The sequence below is a fragment of the Artemia sp. Qi Xiang Cuo genome, chromosome 3, assembly GCF_049724085.1.
Source record: "Artemia sp. Qi Xiang Cuo chromosome 3, ASM4972408v1, whole genome shotgun sequence".
Classification (NCBI taxonomy): Eukaryota; Metazoa; Arthropoda; class Branchiopoda; order Anostraca; family Artemiidae; genus Artemia; species Artemia sp. Qi Xiang Cuo.
Window position 1 is genome coordinate 42882228 of NC_142796.1, and position 22186 is coordinate 42904413.

Below are 22186 nucleotides of genomic sequence, written 5' to 3' on the forward strand. Positions count from 1 at the left end.
GTATCAGTGTTTGGCTGAATAATAACAAAAACTTACATATTAAGCTTTTATAACCCTAATGGCCAAACTACAGATGCCATGGATTTCTTCAGCTATATAAATAATTCTAATATGTTGAAAAATGTCATTATTTGTGGAGACTTTAATGCCCACAGCCTTTTGTGGGGGAATAAACCAGCAAATAAATCTGGTAAGTTCATTGAGCGTATGATTTCAAACAGTAATGAATTAGCTGTTGCTATCCATCCAAACCTGAATACATATTTCAACCCCAAAAGTGGCAGTTTCTCTACAACTGACCTACAAACTGTGTCTTTAAATATTTTAAATAAAATTTATCTAAATAAAATTGATAGTCTATACACTGATCACTTTGCCATAGTTTGCTCCCTAAACAAACCTGCTGAAACCCTATCACATACCTCCAAATATATCAACACTAAAGCAAATTGGCCTATGTTCCAAAATAAGCTAAATGATGAAATTACGAGTTTCGCCCAAAATTCATGCATTTCAAAAGCAACAGCTGACACACATGCTGAAGCTTTGGCATCTTTACTAATAAATATAGCTAATCATGCTATCCCCAGAACAACAACCAGGAAAACCTTCCATAAACATATTCCCAAAGCATGGTGGACAAATGAGTGCCAAAATAAATGGAAAACATAAAAGGCAGCTAGGAGAACATTCTTAAAAAACCATCACCTACTACATATTTAAAAAAATTACAAGCAGAATCTAATCTAAAACGGACCATTATAAATGCTAAATATAACTACTTGAATAATTTTGCAAATAATCTCTCCAGAAAAACACATGAGCCAATTATACATAAAGCCATAAGCCACATCTGTGGGAAAAAGACTTCCCCCAACCCACTCCTGTATGAGCTTATACATAACAATACCCATTATGACAAAGATAATGGAAAAGCTAAGCTATTGGCCACTCTTTTTGTTAATAAGCTAACATCAAATAATTGTAGCAAAACGCACCCAATTCCTATGAACCCAAGTTACCAACGTTGCCCAGGATCTGAGTATATAACCAGTCCATTTTCAATCCAGGAAATGAATAATGCAATACATCATATTAGGACCAAGACTAGCGGCAGCTATGACAATATACACCCTACATGGATAAAGAATCTCACCCCTTCATACAAAAAGGAACTTCTAAATTGCTATAATCATACTTGGGCTTCATCTATGTTCCCCAATATCTGGAAATTTTCGTCTCTCCTACCAATCCTAAAGAAAAAAAACCCAAAAATAACCCTGAGTCTTATAGGCCCATAATGATTACTCCTGTGATGGGGAAAATAATGGATAAAATGATCTATTACCGACTCTTCTGGTTTGTTGAAAAAAAATAATATGATCCCTCACACTCAAACTCTATTCAGGAAACACCATTCCTCAACAGATGCTTTCATATTTTTAACAAATGCAATAAATGAATCATTCTTAAAAAATAATGTCCTAGTTGCAGCTTTCCTAGATTTTGAGGGGGCATATGAGAATTTGAACCACCAAATCCTTTTAATTAAACTTGCAAACCTTGGACTACCCCCAAGCAAGTATATCTTATAAAATCTTTCATAGAATTGTGAAGTTTCATTGTTTGTGTAGGTTCAGCCTCTTCACCTCAAAAGACAATAACCAAAGGCCTTCCCTGGGGAGCAGTCCTCAGCTGCCTCCTCTTTGCCCTATATCTCTGGGACATGAACCTCCCCCACACGAATCTACAATATGCTGATGATCTGGTACTATGGTCATCTGGCAACACCTTTGAGATTGCACAGTCAAAGCTGCAAAAGTCACTTCCAATTTGACAAATTCTCTCAACATTCAGATTTACTCATTGCACCTACCAAGTCAAAAATAATCAAATTTCACCGAAAGCAAAACCATGTTAATGCAAAACTAACTCTAAATGGAACAACTATTCCAGAAGATAATCACATTAATAACCTAGGTCTCATGCTTAACCAAAAACTTAATTTCCACCTCCACATTTCAAACACAATAAAAAAAATGCCATAGAAAAACAATTATACTAAAAAGACTTCTTTCCAAACACTGGGGTGGTAAGGAGAAAACTTTCCTCCAGTTTTATAAATCACATATAAGACCCCATATTTACTATGGGCTTATTGTCTATGGTGCATTTGCAAATACCCAGATGCAAAAAATTGAAACCATACAAAACGATATAATACGTCTCATATTTGGTCTTAGGAAACCCACAAGCACCAAGTTTCTGCTTATGGAGAGTGGATTAACAACAATAAGGGAGAGACGTAGCTTTCTCTTGATAAAACATCTTACAAAAATTGAATCAATTAGCTCACAAACCCTACATAATTGGTTAAAAAATCCAGCCATGTATAGAGGCATTGCAGATGAGTATGCCAATATTCAGAATAAGTTCCCTGTACCCGCAAAGTCTATTGCACCCACTTTCCCCCAATCCCTTCCATGGAATTGGTTGAATCCCCATAATAAATACTGATTTCTCAAAGTGGACTAAAGATTTAACCCCCATTGCTTTTGTCCAGAAAAAATTTGCTGAACTTAATACAATTACTTCTAAAAAACATTTGTAAATATTTGTTGATGGGTCTAAAATTAACGAGAAGGTAGCAAGTGGTGCCTTCCTTCCTCACCTGAAAATTGCAATGGGTGAGAGATTGTATAATAATGTATCTATAATGTCTGCAGAGTTAAATGCCATAATCATGGCATTAGAACAAGTCCCCGAAGCCGCGCCACGACGAAATGACGGCGGCGAATTTGTGATTCAGTATTGGCGATGGCGCGCCGCCAGGCTCGCCGAAATTTTTTTGGCAGCGTGCCGCCGATTTTAGACCGGCGACGTGCCACGGCGCGCCGATTTTTCTGATTAAAAATAATAATAATAATTCCACTTCACCAAGCACGTTCAACCGTTCAACCGTTCAACCTCGTTCAACAAGAAAAATATGACAAAACAGGAATTTGTTGGGCTGTGCGGAAAGTGTTCATGTTCAAAGTCGATCTGACCAAGTAGAATTCTCATTTTTAGCCACTAGACCCAGGGAAACCTACGTTGTGTTTATGTTTAACATCTCATTGTTTCTTTAAAATCTCATGTTAAGTCATTTCCTTCTTGTTAATGATTTGGGCTACTGTGTGTATAACTTTCAAAGTTTTTAAGTTCAAACATCTCCTGTTCATCAAATACATACGAAAAGCAAGTGAAAAAAAAACAAATAACAACATCGAAAAAATACTGTATACAAATTAGATACCATGGCTTAACAACACCAATAATTTTAAATAAGCGGTTACATCACTTCAGTTACAATTGATGTAACAAAAGTGAGTTTGTTCACTCTGCCGGGAGCCATTGATCTTTTTGCGGTCACTATCAGTCCTGTCATAATAAAAAGCCGTTTAGCTGGGCACTTGTGGCCGGTAGAGCCAGAACTTGACGAGCGTAAACTGCCACTTGCGGGATGATACTAGTATTGGACCTTGGGGTCCCACAGAATGCCGCAAATGGGCTTCTTCTTTGTATCTACCGGAATAAGTTGTTTAATAAGGGAGAACAAACCAGCACCTTCACCATAGGGCTCCTGCGCCTAACACTACAGGAGGAACTGAATTGCACCTTTACCCTCTTTTCTTATCAACACAGAATAACCCTCCGAAATTCTTTTCTGAAAGAAGTGGTCAAGTTATAACGTTTGAAGTGTAAGTTTAAGACTACTTCAACTTCAGTGTGCTCTGCTAACTGTACAAAAGAAAAGTAATTCATTTCTATAGATATATTTCTATACTAGCTCTAGATAATCTACCAAGCGGGAAACTACCGCAAATCAGGATTGATAAATAAATGAAACCCAAAACGAACAAAAATAACAATAAATAACTGATTCAAACTCAAAACGAGCAGAAATTAACATAAGTTGGGCTGAAAACCCCTGTGCCTTCCCAAGGCCAGAACATAATTTTCACTTTACTTAAAAAATATAAATGTTTTTACTTTTATAACTTTAATAAGTCAAATAGTATTAACATTTTGATTACTAAATATCAGTATATGTATATTCAACTGACAATGCGTATTCATTTGTATTTTTTTCATTAAATTACAAATTATATTCTGGCCTTGGGAGGGCTTAGGGGTTTTGAGCCCAACTTATGTTAATTTCTGCTCGTTTTGAGTTTGACTCGGTTGTTTATTGTAATTTCTGTTCGTTTTGGGTTTCATTTATTTATCGATGCTGATTTGTGGTAGTTTCACGCTTGGAAGATTATTTGATTTTAATTTTACTCATTTTTTGCTTAATGGAGTTCTATACTTTTCTTTGAAAAAACTTATTTTTTGGAGGCAGTTTTTTCAATTAATTTCTGTTCGTTTTATATTGACATATTCTTTTCAGGGAAAAAGAAAATAATACTTTAAATCTTTTCGTTTTCTTAAGAATTTATAGTTTGGCCTGCTATTTGTATGCTGGAAAACAATTTTCAGCAAAATTTAACAACACAGACCCTTTTAAAAATCTGGACACATATAGTAGTGTTTAAATAAGTTTCATACCTCCTCTAGTTGACCTAAAATGGAAAACTTGATAGCATTCGCAAAAAATATTGTTTACTTTCTTTGATAGCTTGGATACACTTACGCTATTTTGATTTGGTCAAATTTTAAGAGCGGAAGAAGCCCTGAAAGTTTGAACATAATACCCTCATTCGTTCTTGGGATACTGCTGAGATGCCTTATTGGGAATTAGCATAAATAAAGTGCATTTTGATTTAATCTTAAGGCAATATTTACTTTTTAAACATAAAGGCAAATGAGAGGGTGGGCATGGGAGGAGGATTAGTTTCCCTCCAATCACTTTCGACTATTAAAAAGGACATCATCCCTTTCTATTTTCAATCGAATGAGCCCTTTTCGAAGTTCCTACGACAACTCCTTCGATACGAAATGCCCTGGTCTAAGCAACAACAACAAAAAAATGTTATATTATACCCACATCGATCTCTACTATAAAAATGTCAAGCCTTCCAATCCCTTTCGATTATTAAAAAGGGCACTAGGCTTTTTGATCTCCAAACGAATAATCACTTTTTGAGCTTCTACGACAACGCTTTCTATAAACACCGCATATGCCCCCAGGGCATAAATTACAACCCTTACCCTAAGGGATGTGAGGGTGGTTGTCATCCTCTAAGACCTAATTTCCAGAACTTTCAACTATGTTAAACAAAATCGCTATCTCAAAATTTTGATTGTATGTGTTTCGGGATATGGTGGGCGTGGAAGGGGTTTTAGTTGCCTTCCAATCATTTTCGACTACTAAAAAGGGCACAAGCCACTCTAATTTCTAATTGAATGAGCCCTTTTCGAAGTTTCTACGACAACTTCTTCGATACGAAGTACCCTGGTCTAAAGGAAAAAATAATACATTGTGCCAACATCGTTCTTATATACCCCCAGGGCATAACTACAAAACCCTTGCCCTAAGGGTTGTGGGGGAGTAACCTCCTCAAAAAATATATTTTCTCTTTGGAAATAAGTTACTCTGAACAAAATGGCTATCTTTAAATTTTGATTGGATGTGTTTGGGGAAACGGTGGGCGTGGAAAGGTTGTTAGCTGCCTTCCAATCACTTTTGACTATTAAAATGGCACTAGCTATTCCAATTTCCAATCGAATGAGCCCTTTTGAAGTTTCTACGACAACTCCTTCGATACGAATTGCCCTGGTATGGAAAAAAAAACAAACAAACAAAAATAATACCTTGTGCCAACATTGTTCTTTACTTAGACAGATCGATTGCGCTGCCTATGATAACATCCTGAATTGCCTAATGCTCTTTTACCTACCTCTTTTCATCCGAAAAATAAAAAAGAAAAATGAACAGAATTTTAAAGTGGAATTTTGTTTCAAGAAAAATTTCTTCTTCTCCTTCCTACGAACCGATATACATGGCGAGCTCAAGATGACAGTATTTATTTTTAAGAAACAGATTAGCCGGAATGACGGTTGAAGCCTGGAGGTCGGTATCGATAACCAAAAAAGAGAGAAAAAAACAAAAAAAAAACGGTGGCGTATTAGTGACGCCGCCGCCGATAGAATCAGCGGTGGCGTCGGCGCGCTGATGCAAGCTCGGCGGTGCGCCACCGTTTTTTTCGGCGGCGTGCCGCCGACTTTTCGGCGTGGCTTCGGGGTCTAATTAGAACACCTTATGGAAAATAAACCCTTGATTGCTAATTCAAATAATATTTTAGTTTATTCTGACTCTTTATTAAGCCTTGAGTTGCTGTATTCAGCTCCTCAGTATAACCTGGATATTGACACTTATCATTGTCTTAGTATTATAGATAATCTTGCTTCAAGTGGCATAAGAACTTATCTTCAGTATATTCCTAGCCACTCCGATATAAGTGGTAATCATCAGGTTGATGAAATAGCAAAAAATGCTATAAATATTGGCCAGCCAAGTGGGAGACCAATCCCCATTAGAGATATTTACCGATGGAGACTATCAGATATTATGTTTAATGAGAAAAACCTACTCTTTCCCCTTTTCCCAATAAGTACTTTCCTAAAATTTATCATAGAATTCGTTCTGGAACAAATGGACTAAACTTTCTTGCATTCTCGTATCAGTTTCCTAATTCAAGTGGTTCAGTTCCCTTGTCCCCTCTTTGCAGGTATTGTATTATGAATAGTGAAACAATTGACCACTGCCTATTTGAATGTAATATGCTGACGTCTGCACAGCATACCTTGCATTGTAAACTGTCAAAGTGCTTCAAGCACCACAAAATCTCACTATCAGCCAAGAGCCTAGCCGACTATTACTGCACACCGAGCACAGAAATCGATATCTATCATCTTATATTTGAACTCCTTGAGTCGAAAGATCTACTGAAAGATATTTGAGAATATCTAATAAATAAGAGACAACCAAGCCAGTAGCTCGGTAGCCCACAGAGTGAAGCAAAAGGAAAAGGGCTAAATAGTATCAACTGAAAAGCCCGCCTGCTGTGAAATAGAAGAAGAAGAATTCCCTAGAGTGACACGGTTTGTTGATTAAACAGGGTTTGTTGACGACTGTACACTCGTTTTGTTGTGCATTTTCTGCCTTTGGCTTGCTTTGACTGTTAGGCTATTGTGCTTTGTGCAAATTTTCCCAGATTCCTGCATAATGCAACTACCACAGTGCTGAGAGTGCTTAGGAACCCATTTTTACCCTGCTTTGAAATTCAGTGCAGTGCCTGCTTTTGATTTATTTTGCTTGCTTAACTTATTATTTACCGAGGGCTCTCCCCCTCTGCCTGTGGCCTCTTTGTTTTATGTATTTGATATTTTATTTCTCTTGTGATTTTATCTTGTTGTTTTATAGGTTTTTTTTTTTTAGATGACTGACAGGACAATTAGTAGTCCTGTCACCCCTGACCCAAATAGGGTAACTCTAGTGTTATGATTTTGGCTTTAGGTGTTGAAGGTCCAAATGAGTCCAGTAGGTTGTTGACATTAGGTAGTAGAACAGTCATTGCCACTTGGACCAGATGGTTCCATTATAATAATAGCTGCAAACCAATCAGGAGCTACTGCTATACTTTCAATTTCAGATATAGCAGTAAATGGCTGTAAAGTAAAGTTTGTGCTTGGTCCTAGCTCCAAACCTGCTTTAATCAGAAATAGAAAAGGAATTGTATTCATCCTATCTGAGGAGGTCACCCATCTGGATGACTTTGTCAAGGAGGCTCAAGTTGACAATAGAATAGAACATGTGGCATTGGCATTAAAAAACCCAAGCCCTTCAGTTATCCCCCTGGTTTGCACCTTCAATTGGGATGTTCAGTTCCCTCTGAAAATCTCTGTTTGGGGTGCAAGGTATACAGTAAAGCAGTTTATCCCCTAGGCAGTACAGTGCTTCAATTACCAAGGTTTTGGCCACATGGCTTCAAATTGCTGCAGAGGCAGAAGATGCCTACTGTGTAGTAGACAACACACTCATAATGAATGCCCCCAATTTAAAACAATTAAGGAAGATCAGGTACTCAAGTGCCCTAACTGTAGTGGTAACCATGCTTCTAATGCTAGAGAATGCCCAGTATTCATGGAGAACAAAGCAATTGTAACCTATTCCTTCACTAATAATGTCCCCATGAGGACTGCTGCTGAGGTCCTGAAGAAGGGACTTCCAACACAAACCAAACACATCCCTATGGCCCATAAAGACTCTTTCCCTCCTTTGACACATAACCACCATCCAGTTGAGGACCTCAACAAGAAATATATGACCATGTTTGAAGGTGTTACAAAGCAGACCTCTGATCTGGTTGAGACAATAACATCACTTTGCAAACTAATCTCTCAGATACTGGCAGCTAGTCTTCAAAATGCAGCCCTTAGTCTGTTCAACATTGCTGAAAACCTAAACTGAGTTGAACCAAGCCCTACAACCAGTAACAACCCACCCCAAACCAGCAGCCCAAGGGCTCCTGAAAGGAAATGAAAAGGAAAGGAGGCTATACCTAGCCCAGAAGGTAGTGGTAATAAGCTACAGAGACCCAGGTTAGCCCCCTCACCCACAAATGACTAGCTCCCTTTCAGTGTTCCAACTAAATATCTGGGGATTCAACCAAGCCAAAAGAAAAGAACTCCAAAATATTTTAGTCAGGCATGGTCCTGATATTTTCCTACTTCAAGAAACTTTCTTAAAACAGGAGTTTACTGTCCATGATTTCAAGGGGTACAATATTGCCTTTTGGGACAGAGTCCACAAAATCGGTGGTGGCCTACTGTCACTTGTGAAAAATGACCTAACTTTTAGAATACATGCCCCCAGTCCACAAGGGGAAATGCAGATAGGTATAATTGACATAAAACAACTGGGAAGCAATAAGTGGATTAGTAGTGCTAACTGTTATGCCCCAAAGACGAATAAATTCTCCCTGAATCAATTCAAACTGATTGTGAATGCATATGGCCCTGTGAAAATAATTAGTGTTGACTTTAACCTGCACCACAGAATGTGGGATACTGTATCTCCAGAAGATCCAATTGCAACCCCTCTAACCAATTACGTAGATAATTTTAGTTTCCACCAGTTTTATTTTAGTTTTACTACTGATGACGGTCACTGTATATGTGACCGAAATATCTGGTATTTTTGTGAATTTCTATTATCACTGTCTATTAAAAGGATGTTATCCCTATTTGAACTTTTATTTATCGCCTAACCAATTACATACTGGAACCCATAAATAAGTTGTCCCTTGTCACCCCCAAAGACTTAAATACATGGCTGAACCCTCTGACAGTAAAGTACTCAACCATTGACCTCACTTTCACTTCATCAGATATTATAAATAGTGTAGAAATTCAGAAACATTTGACTTCTGACCACGAGGTTCTATCTTTAACACTAGAGATCATCCCAGTAAGGTCAAGGTACCAACCAGTAAAATTCTGTAAATTCCAAGACAAACTCTGGAACTCCTGGAAATACAACTTAGACCAAAAGGCTTCAGAAATTAAGACAAGTGACAAGTCAGTGGAATCATTATCTAATAAGATTACTTCAGCTATCATAGCTTCTTCAGAAATAATATTTTTTTACAAACAACCTCATTCCAAGATAAAAAATTCCACTCCTGTATGGAAAAATAAATGCCAGAAAGCCTACATAGATAATAAAAAAGCAAAAAATAACTTCTCTAGATACCTCTCAATTGAGAATAAAATAGCTTTCAAGCAAAGGACAGCAGAATTCAAAAAGAAACTAAAGACTGAGACACAAGATGGATGGAGAAGGCTCATTGAAGACAAATTTGGCCACAATACCCCCATCCCTGCAGAAATACAGATGGGAAGGACTACAGAATTTTCAACCAATGGGAAACTTAATCTCTTCTTAGAAAAGTATCTGAAAGTAGATACACCATTACAGTTCACACACCATCAAATCAGTCTCAAAAACGGTACTGTTCCCTTTTCTCATTTCAGCTTTCAGGAAGTTAAAGACACCATTTCAAAGCTCCAGCCTGGTGCAACTGGCCCTGATGGAATTCACAATTTGATGTTGAAAAATTTGCCAGATATATTTGTTGAGCTACTGACAGAGTTATTCAATAGGTCTGTCATAGAGTCATCAATACCATCTGAATGGAATAAGTGATCCCACTTCTCATGACAGGACAAGACCCCAAACTGGTTGATTCATACTAGCCCATATCTCTTACCCTTTGTGTTGTAAAACTAATTGAGAGGGTAATAAAACAAAGAATTTTAACCCCATTATCAGAACACATCCAAATTGGACAGCTCGGCTTTCTCCCTGGAAGGAGCACCACAGATGCCTTAGTTAGACTAGTGCATCTGATCCAACAAAGTTTCAAAAAAGGAAAAGCAGCACATGTAATCTTTTTGGACATGGAATCAGCATTTGATAAAGTAGATATCAGGTAACTAGTCACAAGACTATCTGTAATGGGCCTACCAGACCTACTGGTAAATAGGATACACCAATTCTTGATGGACAGGGAGGTCAAGACCTCCTTGGAGGGCTCCTGCTCAGAGTTTATGAGGAAAGCCTTTGACGTTGGACTCCCTCAAGGGGCTGTTCTAAGTCCACCTCTCTTCTCAGTTTATTGTCATGATACAAGCCTGGAAAATGTTCTTGGAGCAAAGCTCTTTCTGTATGCTGATGATATTGCTGTCGCAGTTGTGGGGAGAGACCCTGTATGCTTACAGCCAGCCTCTCAAAAAGCTGTAGATATGCTATCAATTTGGGCAAAAAGTAATAATATGGTCTTCTCAAACCATAAGTCAGTTAGTGTGTTTTTCAACAAAATGCATAAACTGGATGCTTTCAAACCACTGGTGAAACTGAATGGACATAAGATTGTGGTTGCAGAACATGCACACTTTCTGGGAGTTGTATTTGACCAAAAACTGACATGGAATCCCCATCTGGATGAGCTGATTGGCAGTCTCAAACAAAGACAAAACTTCATTAATGCTCTTTGCCTTGGAAGAAGAGAAGCCCCTACAGTCTTTGCTTCAACTATTGTCAAGTCAGTAGTGATGTCCAAGATAGACTATGGATCATGTACATATGGATCCACCAAGAAATGTCTCCTGAAGAAACTTGACACTACCCTCCATGCAATCTTATGAAGAGCCCTTGGCTGCCTAAAATCAACTCCTATTGCAGCTATGTACTGTGAAGTGGGGATCCAGTCCCTTCACTCCAGAAGAAAACATCTCCTTGCAAGATATTTTGCAAAGATGATAAGACTCAAGAACCACATTATATACAAAGGAGTCATTAGCCACAACAACCCTGATGTCTGCCACAAACCAACAGAGATGCCCTCTTTTCTGAGATCCCTTTGCCTTCCTGGCATGGAAGAGTTCATAGAAAATGGCAGGCTGACTGTTAATTTGGATGATGATTCTCCCAATGCCTCCAAAGGAATTGGGGAATTGCTTATTTCTAAGATCAGTATTGGAAAAAAGGAGGACCTCCCCCAAGCAGTGATGAAAATCATATTCCTGGGAAAGTTGGCAGAATACCAGGACTACATCCAAGTTTACACAGATGGCTCAAAGACAGAAACAAAATGCAGCTGTGCAGTAGTTATACCTTTCCTTCTGTTTACCCCCCTACCTGACATTTTTCTCTGGAGAACTTATGGCAATTAAGTTTTCTCTTCAAGCCATAGCAAGCCAAACAGAGACCAAATATCAGAAGTATATTGTCTGTACTGATTCACTGTTAGCTTTCACACCAGCAACACCAAGCAAGAAATGTTTCCATGGAGATTGAAAATCTGACTACACAACTTGCAAGAAAGGGTATATCAGTCCTATTTATATGGGTCCCAGCACACTTTGGTATAAAAGGAAATGAATTAGCAAACCAGGCTGCAAAACAAGCCTCCCTTCTGGGTCTGATCACTCAAACCCCTATTACTGGTCCTTAATTCCTGTCTTCAATCAGTTCAAAAATTTCGGAGGAAGAAGAGGCTTGGCTCCATTCTTTCCATACCCAGTTCCTGGATCTCTATAATTACAAGCAGCCGTCAAAAGAAATGTACCTCTCATTTTGCGTCCTTTCAACTTTTCTCTTTTGTCTTAGATGTGGCCATGCCAAGACAAAATCAACACTATTCCATTGGAAAATGACCCCTTCCCCCAACTGCAACACATGTGGAGTGTACAAAGACATATGTCCCATCATCTTCAACTGTAGAAAATATGAAAAGGAGAGGGAAATACTAAGGAATTGTTGTGAGAGGGCATTTAAGGCATTCCCAATGCGCTCTGTTCTGGGACATCACACGTCTCCTCCTTGGGCTAGACGACTAAGCAAAAACCTTCTAGGTAGATTTGTTAAGACTACTGGTTTGGTTCATTCCCTTTAAGATTTTTTTTTTTTTTTTTTTTACACCCTTATTTTAGCTAATTTTATAGTCATCACATCATTGTTTATCTATGTTTTATCAGTATTTTTTTATAGTTGGTGTATGTGACAGGAATGATGTATATTGGCATTATTTATTTAATTGTGTTGTAATTGTATTTTAATTGTTTTATGACAAAGCAGTGCTGAATTACTCTGATTCTTATGTTTCAACGCAGGCATTCACTATAGGTGAATGACCCCCTACCAATAGCACAATAAGTGATACCTGACCTGGCTCAATGAATATTGACTGAAGTGACACCCAAGCAAGCTAGTAATTACAGAAGTCACAGAATAATCAAGTGATACAAACGCATATGACCAATTGATCAAACGCGTCAAACCCCAAACAACAACATTATCTACTTCCTGAATTTAAAACTCTTGGAGGGGGGGGGGGAAGGCAAAAGTACATTTTTGTGAAACATTTAGAAATCAACTGGTAGGTAAGTAATCTTACCGAGGCTAAGTAGGCTCGTTTTCAGGCACGGGGTTCAAACACGGGTTGCTATCGAGTTCTACTTCAAGCGTTTTTAGGGTTACGGGTTCAACAGAAATCCGCTTCTAAGCGTTTTCAGCTGCCGGGTTCTCCCCGTGTTTGAACCCGGGTTCCTTGAATCTGGAACCCGTAGAAATACCAGGTTCAAACCCGAGTTCTGATTTCATTGGCGGTAAATTCAAAAATGGCTAACCACCCTGAATTCACAGCACATGAAGTTTGTTCATTGAAATCCCAAACAGTTGATTTTGAATGGAAAATCAAGTATTTTGCAGTAAGCATGAATACATGGCTAATTGTGGAAAAAACTAAGACACATAGTCGGAGTAATTGAGAGGGTAATTCTATTCCTTAGCATCAAGCGTTTTCATCTTTGAAGTTTCAACGCCGTGTTTTCCTTGAGAACCCGCTTTGTGAAAACGCTTGATGCACTAGACGAGAACAACCCGTGTTCGAACCCGCTGAGCCTGAAAACGAGGCTACTTGTCTGTAGGTAACCTTTTCATCTGCTTCATCACTTCCTTTTAAGCAGCTGGGTGAGAATGTTGAAGGATTTTGTTTTCTACTTTTTCTGGAGGTTCCATGCAAAATTAACTAAAATTAGATGGAAAAAATGTGGGTCTATTTAGTTCTTGTAAAAAAAAGTTAACTCAAGAAGGAAATAGTTGGGAGTAAATCTAGAGCCTGAATTGTGGCCTGTTAAACTGTTCTTAAGAGGCCAATAGCCTAGCCTGCTATGTAATTAAGGCTCTCCTGAAGGGAACATTGCTTAGGCTAGTGAATGTGTAGAGTAGCAACTCTCCAGATAAAGACAGGGTAAAATCCAACTTTTGATTATCATAGGCAGCACGCTAGCACTGCCTAAGTAAAGAACAATGTGGCCACAATTGTTTTTTTTTCTTCTTCTTTCTTTGACAGGCACTTTGTATCAAAGGAGTTGTCATAGAAACTTTGAAAAGGGCTCTTTCAATTAGAAATTGGGGTGGCTAATGCCCTTTTTAATAGTTGAAGTTTTTAATAAAGATTAGAGGGCAACTAGCCCCCCCCCCTCATGCCCATCATTCCCCCAAACACATCCAATCGAAATTTTGAGATAGCCATTTTGTTCAGCGTAGTTAATTTCCAGATAGAAATTATATTTTAGAGGAGCATCCTCCCCCAAAACCTTCAGAGCAAGGGTTGTAAGCTATACCCTGGGTGCATATCAGGTTTTTATAGAAAGCCTTGTCGTAGGAACTTCAAAAAAGGCTAATTCGATTGGAAACTCAAAGGGCTAGTGCCCTTTTTAATAGTCAAAAGTGATTGGAGGGCAACTAGCCCCCCCCCCCACACACACACACACATCATTCCCCCAAACACATCCAATCAAAATTTTAGATAGCCATTTTGTTCAGCGTAGTTGATTTCTAGATAGAAAATATGTTTTTGAGGAGGACACTCCCTCACAACACTCTGGGCAAGGGTTTTAAGTTATGCCATGAGGGCATATAAGAATAATGTTGGCATAATATATCATTTATTATTTTGTTTCCTTTAGAGCAGGGCACTTCATATTGAAGAAGTTGTCATAGAAACTTCAAAAAAGGCTCATTCAATTGGAAATTCAAAGTGCTAGTGTCATTTTTAATAGTTGAAAGTGATTAGTGGGCAACTAGCCACCCACCCCCTGCCCATCATTCCCCCAAACACATCCAATCAAAATTTTGAGATAACCATTTTGTTCAGCGTAGTTGATTTCCACATAGAAATTATTTTTTGGAGTAGGACACTCCCCCACAGCCTTCAGGGCAAGGGTTGTAAGTTATGCCCTGGGGATATAAGGTTTTTTATTGAAGGCATTGTTGTAAAAACTTCAAAAAAGGCTCATTCAATTGGAAATTTAAAGGGCTAGTGCCCTTTTAAATAGTCAAAAGTGATTGGAGGGCAACTACCCCCCTCATGCTCACATTTTCCCCAAACACATCCAATCAAAATTTTGAGATAGCCATTTTATTCAACATAGTCTTAAGTTTTGTAAATTAGGTCTTTGAAGATGACAACCCCCTCATAGCCCTCAGGACAAGGGTTGTAAGTTATTCCCTAGGGGCATATAAAGTTTTTATAGAAGCATTGTCATATAAACTTAAAAAAGGCTCATTTGATTAGAAATTCAAAGGGCTAGTGCCCTTTTTTATAGTCTAAAGTGATTGGAGGGCAACTCGCCCCCCCCCCCCCACACACACACACATCATTCCCCCAAACACATCCAATCAAAATTTTAGATAGCCATTTTGTTCAGCATAGTTGATTTCTAGATAGAAAATATGTTTTTGAGGAGGACACTCCCTCACAACACTCTGGGCAAGGGTTTTAAGTTATGCCATGAGGGCATATAAGAATAATGTTGGCATAATATATCATTTATTATTTTGTTTCCTTTAGAGCAGGGCGCTTCATATTGAAGAAGTTGTCATAGAAACTTCAAAAAAGGCTCATTCAATTGGAAATTCAAAGCGCTAGTGTCATTTTTAATAGTTGAAAGTGATTAGAGGGCAACTAGCCACCCACCCCCTGCCCATCATTCCCCCAAACACATCCAATCAAAATTTTGAGATAATCATTTTGTTCAGCATAGTTAATTTCCAGATAGAAATTATTTTTTGGAGGAGGACACTCCCCCACAGCCTTCAGGGCAAGGGTTGTAAGTTATGCCATGGGGATATAAGGTTTTTTATTGAAGGCATTGTTGTAAAAACTTCAAAAAAGGCTCATTCAATTGGAAATTTAAAGGGCTAGTGCCCTTTTAAATAGTCAAAAGTGATTGGAGGGCAACTACCCCCCTCTCATGCTCACATTTTCCCCAAACACATCCAATCAAAATTTTGAGATAGCCATTTTATTCAACATAGTCTTAAGTTTTGTAAATTAGGTCTTTGAAGATGACAACCCCCTCATAGCCCTCAGGACAAGGGTTATAAGTTATTCCCTAGGGGCATATAAAGTTTTTATAGAATCATTGTCATAGAAACTTAAAAAAGGGCTTGTTTGATTCAAAATTGAAATGGCTTGTGCCCTTTTCAATAGTCAAAAGTAATTGGAAGGTAACTAACACCCCTTCCATGCCACCATTTCTCCAAACACATCCAATCAAAAATTTGAGATAGCCATTGTGTTCCATGCAGGAAATTATACCTTTGAGCAGGCCACTCCCTCCACAGTCTTCAGGGCAAGGGTTATAAGTTATGCCCTGGGGGCATATAAGCTTTTATTACAATCTTTGTCATAGAAGCTTGAAAAAGGGCTCATTCAATTGGAAATTCAAAGGTCTAGTGCCCTTTTTAATAGTCCAAAGTGATTTGAGGGCAACTAGCCCCCCTCTCTCAACAACCTTTTCCCCAAACACATCCAATCAAAATTTTTAAATAACCATTTTGTTCAGTATTGTGGATTTCCAGATAGAAGTTATGTTTTTGAGGAGGACACTCCCCCCCCAGCCCTCAGGACAACAGTTGTAAGATATGCCCTGAGGGCATATAAGGTTTTTATAGAATGCATCATCATAGAAACTTCAAAAAGGGCTCATTTGATTGGAAATTGAAATGGCTATGGGCATTTTTAATAGTCAAAAGTGATTGGAAGGCAACTAACACCCCTTCCATGCCCACCATTTCCCCAAGCATATCCAATCAAAATTTTTAGATAGCCATTTTGTTCCACGCAGTTTAAAGTTCAGGAAATTATACCTTTGAGCAGGACACCCCCCCCCCCCACACACAGTCTTCAGGGCAAGGATTATAAGTTATGCCCTGGGGGCATATAAGGTTTATATTGAAATCTTTGTCCTAGAAACTTGAAAAAGGGGTCATTTGATTGGAAATTCAAAGGGTCAGTGCCCTTTTTCATAGTCAAAAGTAATTTGAGGTCACCTAACCCCCCTCTTACACCACCCTTTTCCCCAAACCTATCCAATCCAAATTTTTAGATAGCCATTTTATTCAACGCAGTTGAATGTTTTGGACATTAGGTATTTAAGGATGACAACCCACCCCCCCCCCCACCCCCCTCGAGGCAGGGATTGTAAGTTATGCCCTGGGAGCATGTAAGGTTTTTATAGAAAACAATGTTGTAAAAACATCAAAAAGGGCTCATTCAATTGAAAATTCAAAGGGCTAGTGCCCTTTGAATAGTCAAAAGTGATTGAAGGGCAACTAACCCCCCCCCCCTATCATGCCCACTATTTTCCCAAACACATCCAATCAAAATTTTGAGGTAACCATTATGTTCAACATAGTCAAAAGTTCTGGAAATTAGGTCTTTTAGGATGATAACCCCATCAGCCCTCAGTGCAAGGCTTTTAAGATATGCCCTAGGAGAATATAAGGTTTATATAGAACATTCCATCAGAGCTTTCAGTGCAAGGGTTGTAGTTTGTGCCCTGGGGGCATATAAGGTTTATATAGAAAGTTGTTGTAGAAACTTCAAAAGGGGCTCATTTGATTGGAAATTGAAATTGCCCTTTTTATTAGTCAAAAGTTAGTGGAAAGTAATTTATCCCCTTCTCACACCCACCATTTCTCCACATTCAATCAAAGTTACCATCCTTAAACACATTCAATCAAATTTTAGAGATAGTCATTTTGTTCAAAGTAAGCTGAAAGTTCTGGAAATCATGTATTTAAGGATGACAAACCCCCCAGAGGCCCCTGGACAAAGGTTGTAAGTTATGCTCTGTTGGCATATAAAGTTTTAATGATAAAGTTGTCATAAAAACTTCAAAAGGGGCTCATTTAATTGGAAGTTGAGAGGGCTAGTGCCCTTTTTAATAGTTAAAAGGGATTGGATGGTAACTAACCCCCTTCTCATGCCCACCATTCCCCCAAACACATTCAATCAAATTTTCAGATAGCCATTTTGTTCAACATAGTAGAAAGTTCTGGAAATTAGGTCTTTGAGGATGACAACCCCCCCCCCCTGGCCTCAGGGCAAGGTTTGTAAGTTATCCCCTGGGGGCATATAAGGTTAATATTGAAAGCTTTGTCATAGAAACTTCAAAAGGCTTCATTTGATTGGAAATTGAAAGGGCTAGTGCCTTTTTTAATAGTTGAAAGTGACTGGAGAAAGACTAACACCTCTCTTTCATCCACCATTTTCCCAGTGACATCCAATCAAAATTTTGAGATAGCTATTTTGTTTAACATAGTTGAAAGTTCTGGAAATTAGGTCTTAGAGGATAACAACCACCCTCACAATCCTTATGGTAAGAGTTGTTATTTATGCCCTGGGGGCATTTAAGGTGTTTATAGGAAGTGTTGTCATAGAAACTCAAAAAGGGCTCATTCAGTTGGAAATCAAAAGGCCTAGTGCCCTTTTTAATTGTCAAAAGTGATTGGAAGGCTTGACATTTTTATAGTAAAGATTGGTGTGGGTATAATGTATTATTTTTTGTTGTTGTTGTTGTTTAGACCAGGACACTTTGTATTGAAGAAGTTGTTGTAGGAACTTTGAAAAGGGCTCATTCAATTGAAAATAGAAAGGGCTGATGCCCTTTTTAATAGTTGAAAGAGATTGGAGGGAAACTAATCCCCCTCCCATTCCCACCCTCCCATTTGAATTTATATTTAAAAACTAAATGCTGCCATAAGATTAAATCAAAATGTACTGTGTTAATGTTAATTCCTAATAAGGCGTCTCAGCAGTATCCCAAGAACAACTGAGGGTATGTTCAAACTTTTGGGGCTGCTTCTGCTCTTAAAATTTAACCAAATCAAAATAGTGTAAGTGTATCCAAGCTATCAAAGAAAGTAAACAGATTCTTAGCAAATGGTATCAAGTTTTCCATTTCAGTTCAACTAGAGGAGGTATGAAACTAAATCAAACACTACTATTTGTTTACAGATTTTTAAGAGGGTGTATGTTAAAAATTGCTGAAAAGTTTTTTCTAGCATACAAATAGCAGGCCAAACTGTAAATTCTTAAAAAAATGAAAAGATTTAAAGTATTGTTTTCTTTTTCTCTGAAAAGACTATGTCAATATAAAACAAACAGAAATTAATTAAAAAAACTTTCAACAAAATAGGTTTTTTAAAGAAAAGTAAAGAGCTCCATTAAACAAAAAATGAGCAAAAATAAAATCAAACTATCTACCATGTGTGAAACTACCACAAATCAGAATTTATAAATAATTGAAACATAAACAAGCAGAAATTACAATAAATAACCAAGTCAAACTCAAAACAAACAGAAATTAACATAAGTTGGGCTCAAAACCCCTATGCCTTCCCAAGGCCAGAACATAATTTGCACTTTACTGTAAAAAATAGAAATGAATGTGCATTGTCAGTTTAATATACATATACTGATATTTAGTAATCAAAATGTTAATATTATTTGATCTATTAAAATAAAAACATTTATATTTTTTACAGTAAAGTGCAAATTATGTTCAGTTAAATTTAGCTTCAAAATTATTTTTAACTTAAAAAGTAAGGAGACTGTCATCTCCTCAAACCCCACATAATGGGCTTAGTCTAAATGTATTCCTCCAAATAGAGGAAGGTTGGGTGATGTATATACCCCCCCTCCTTATTCAATGTATATTGTATAACTAAGGGAAAATGGATTTTGGTCTCACACAATATCACTTGTGTTTTTTTTTATTAAGGGAATTTAGAATCCAAGGCAAATTACAAGGAAATGCATCATGCCTCAAATGTCTTCCAATTTCTGCTGCACTTTGTTTTGATAGATCCCTTAGATTTTTGGCTATAAATCTAAGGATAACATTGTAATAAAATTTCCAATGGAATTGAACAGAGCACCTCTCTTCCCTACAGTGCAACTAAAGTCTGTCTATGATCCCCTTGCACATTTAGCAGATATCTTATGGATGCTGCTAGCAACAATGTAGTTTTTTGCTCAAAGGAGTTGGATATGGCACTGAAACAACTGGAGCTCTATATGAGCCTGAAAGTTTTGAGGCTAACTCTGATTTGCCACCAGATTTTGTCTGGACAATATTTTTTTCTAATAGTAGTGTACTGATGATGGAAACTAGGGATCCTCTCAACTCCTTTCCTGCAGAGTTGGATGGGTACCAGACCGCAAAATTTCACTATTAGGTCATTGATTTTGCTTTTGAATGAATCAGATTGATCCCTTTTGGTTGATATTCTGATAGCTTGAAATTTAAGTATCACTTTCCCCAAAAGCCAACAATCCAGAGGGATGAAATTGGTAATACCGCTAAAGTTATGATTTGCTGGTATTATTCCGAACCCAGTAAAGAGTAATTTACTAGAAATTTAGCATGATTTTATGAGGTCCTGACAGCTAAGAGTAGGGCTTAAATTTTTTGACCATGTTAAGGTGAATCTTAATCTTTCTTTAACAAGCAAAACAGTTGCTGCATTTTTGTCCAACCCATGTTGTATCATTCTATTGTCTGATGAGGGAATAGGTCATTATTGTTGTTCAAATAATCTATTATTTTCAAGCTTCTATATAGATCTTAACGTCAGTGCAGTAATATCATGTTTTCTTGCTATTTAAAACAAATTTTACCAAAGTTGTGACTTTTTCAGGCATTTAGATCATTTTTTTCAGGCAAGAAAATATTAGTGTGACAATTTTCAGGGAAATGAATTTTTTCATTTGGATTATTGTCCAGGTAATTGAATCTTCTAGTGTTGAACAGAATGACTCTTTCTTTGGGTGGTTTTTAGTATATACTTGTCAACTAACCATCCAGGGTAAACAAAAAGCAGGTTGCCCAAGAATGTTTCTTCTGAAAATAGCTTCCAGTTTTTTCTTACTAGAAACTATTTAAGAACAAACTACTTTGCCATAGCTGTTAACCAAAACACCCTTTAAAGTATATTTTATACAGCCTCGCAGATCTTGCCTCATTCCTCATTTTTCAAGCCAAGGGACTAAGTTTCCTGTATACAGCTTTCAGTAGAGGCGACAATAATAATGTACTTTTTGTTTCCATCAGACGCCATTTTTAGGGTTTTTGGCTATTTTTCGAAATTCCCTTAAATTTGCCTTCAAAATAACATTCTACCATTAGGACTTGTTCAAATAATAGTAACCTTTCGTAAACAAAGGTAAATAATAGTAAACGAGCAGAAATTAACATGAGTAGGGTTCAAAATCCCTATGTCTTCCCAAGGCCAGAACATAATTTGCACTTTACTGAAAAAATATAAATGTTTTTACTTCTATATCTTTAATTAATCAAATAATATTAACAGTTTGATTATTAAACATCAGTAAATTTAAAAACAATAAAGATAATGTTAGCGTCAATATTAGCAATATTTGCATTTTTTTTTTTTTATTAGACATTAGTGTTAACATTATTTTGTCTATTAACGTAGTAGTCAAAAGATCCTAGTCAAAAGAAGTCTAAAATTCAAAGAGTTGAAAAAACTTCTTGTGTGGAAAAAGTTTTTTTCATTAATTTCTCTTCGTTTTATGTTGACATAGTCTTTTCAGGGAAAAAGAAAATAATTCTTTTAATCTTTTCGTTTTTTTTAAGAATTTATAGTTTGGCCTGTTATTTGTATGCTGGAGAAAAATTTGCAGCAATTCTTAACAACATGCACCCTTTTAAAAATTTAGACACAAATAGTAGCGTTTAATATAGTTTCATACCTCCTCTAGTTGACCTGAAATATAAAACTTGATACCATTTGCAAAAAAAAAAATCTGTTTACTTTCTTTAATAGCTTGGATACACTTACGCTATTTTGATTTGATTACATTATAAAGGTAGAAGTAGTCCCAAAAGCTTGAACTTAATACCCTCAGTCGTTCTTGTGATCCTGCTGAGATGCCTTATTGGGAATTAGCATTAACACAGTAACAGTGCATTTTGATTTAATCTTAAGGCAACTTTTAGTTTTTAAACATAATGGGCAAATGGAAGGATGGGCGTGGGAGGGACTAGATGCCTGTCAATCATTTTTGACTATGTAAAGGGCATTAATCCTTCCTATTTTCAATCGAATGAGCCCTTTTAGAAGTTCTTAAGACAAATCCTTTGATACAAAGTGCCCTGATCTAAAGAAAAAAATAACATTTATACCCACATCAATCTTTACTATAAAAATGTCAAGCCTTCCAATCACTTCCAACAATAAAAAAGGGCAGTAGCCCTTTTAATATCCAATCAAATGACCCCATTTTTGAGTTTCTACAACAACCACTTTCTATAAACAGCT

At 37.3% G+C, this 22186-nt stretch overlaps 1 protein-coding gene across 8 annotated transcripts in view; it reads left to right on the plus strand.

Annotated features, from left to right (window-relative positions):
- The first annotated feature begins 6987 nt into the window (after positions 1 to 6987).
- The window catches only part of LOC148954123 (patj homolog), a 44699-nt gene continuing 29500 nt past the window's right edge, over positions 6988 to 22186 (plus strand). For 6 of the 8 annotated variants that reach the window (XM_089085940.1, XM_089085943.1, XM_089085937.1 and 3 more), the window contains exon 1: positions 13539 to 13598. The gene's annotated coding sequence lies outside the window, so the exon portion shown is untranslated. Of the gene's footprint in view, positions 7087 to 13538; positions 13599 to 22186 lie in introns of those variants that run through there. The other 2 variants (XM_089085939.1, XM_089085938.1) reach the window with 2 other exon arrangements.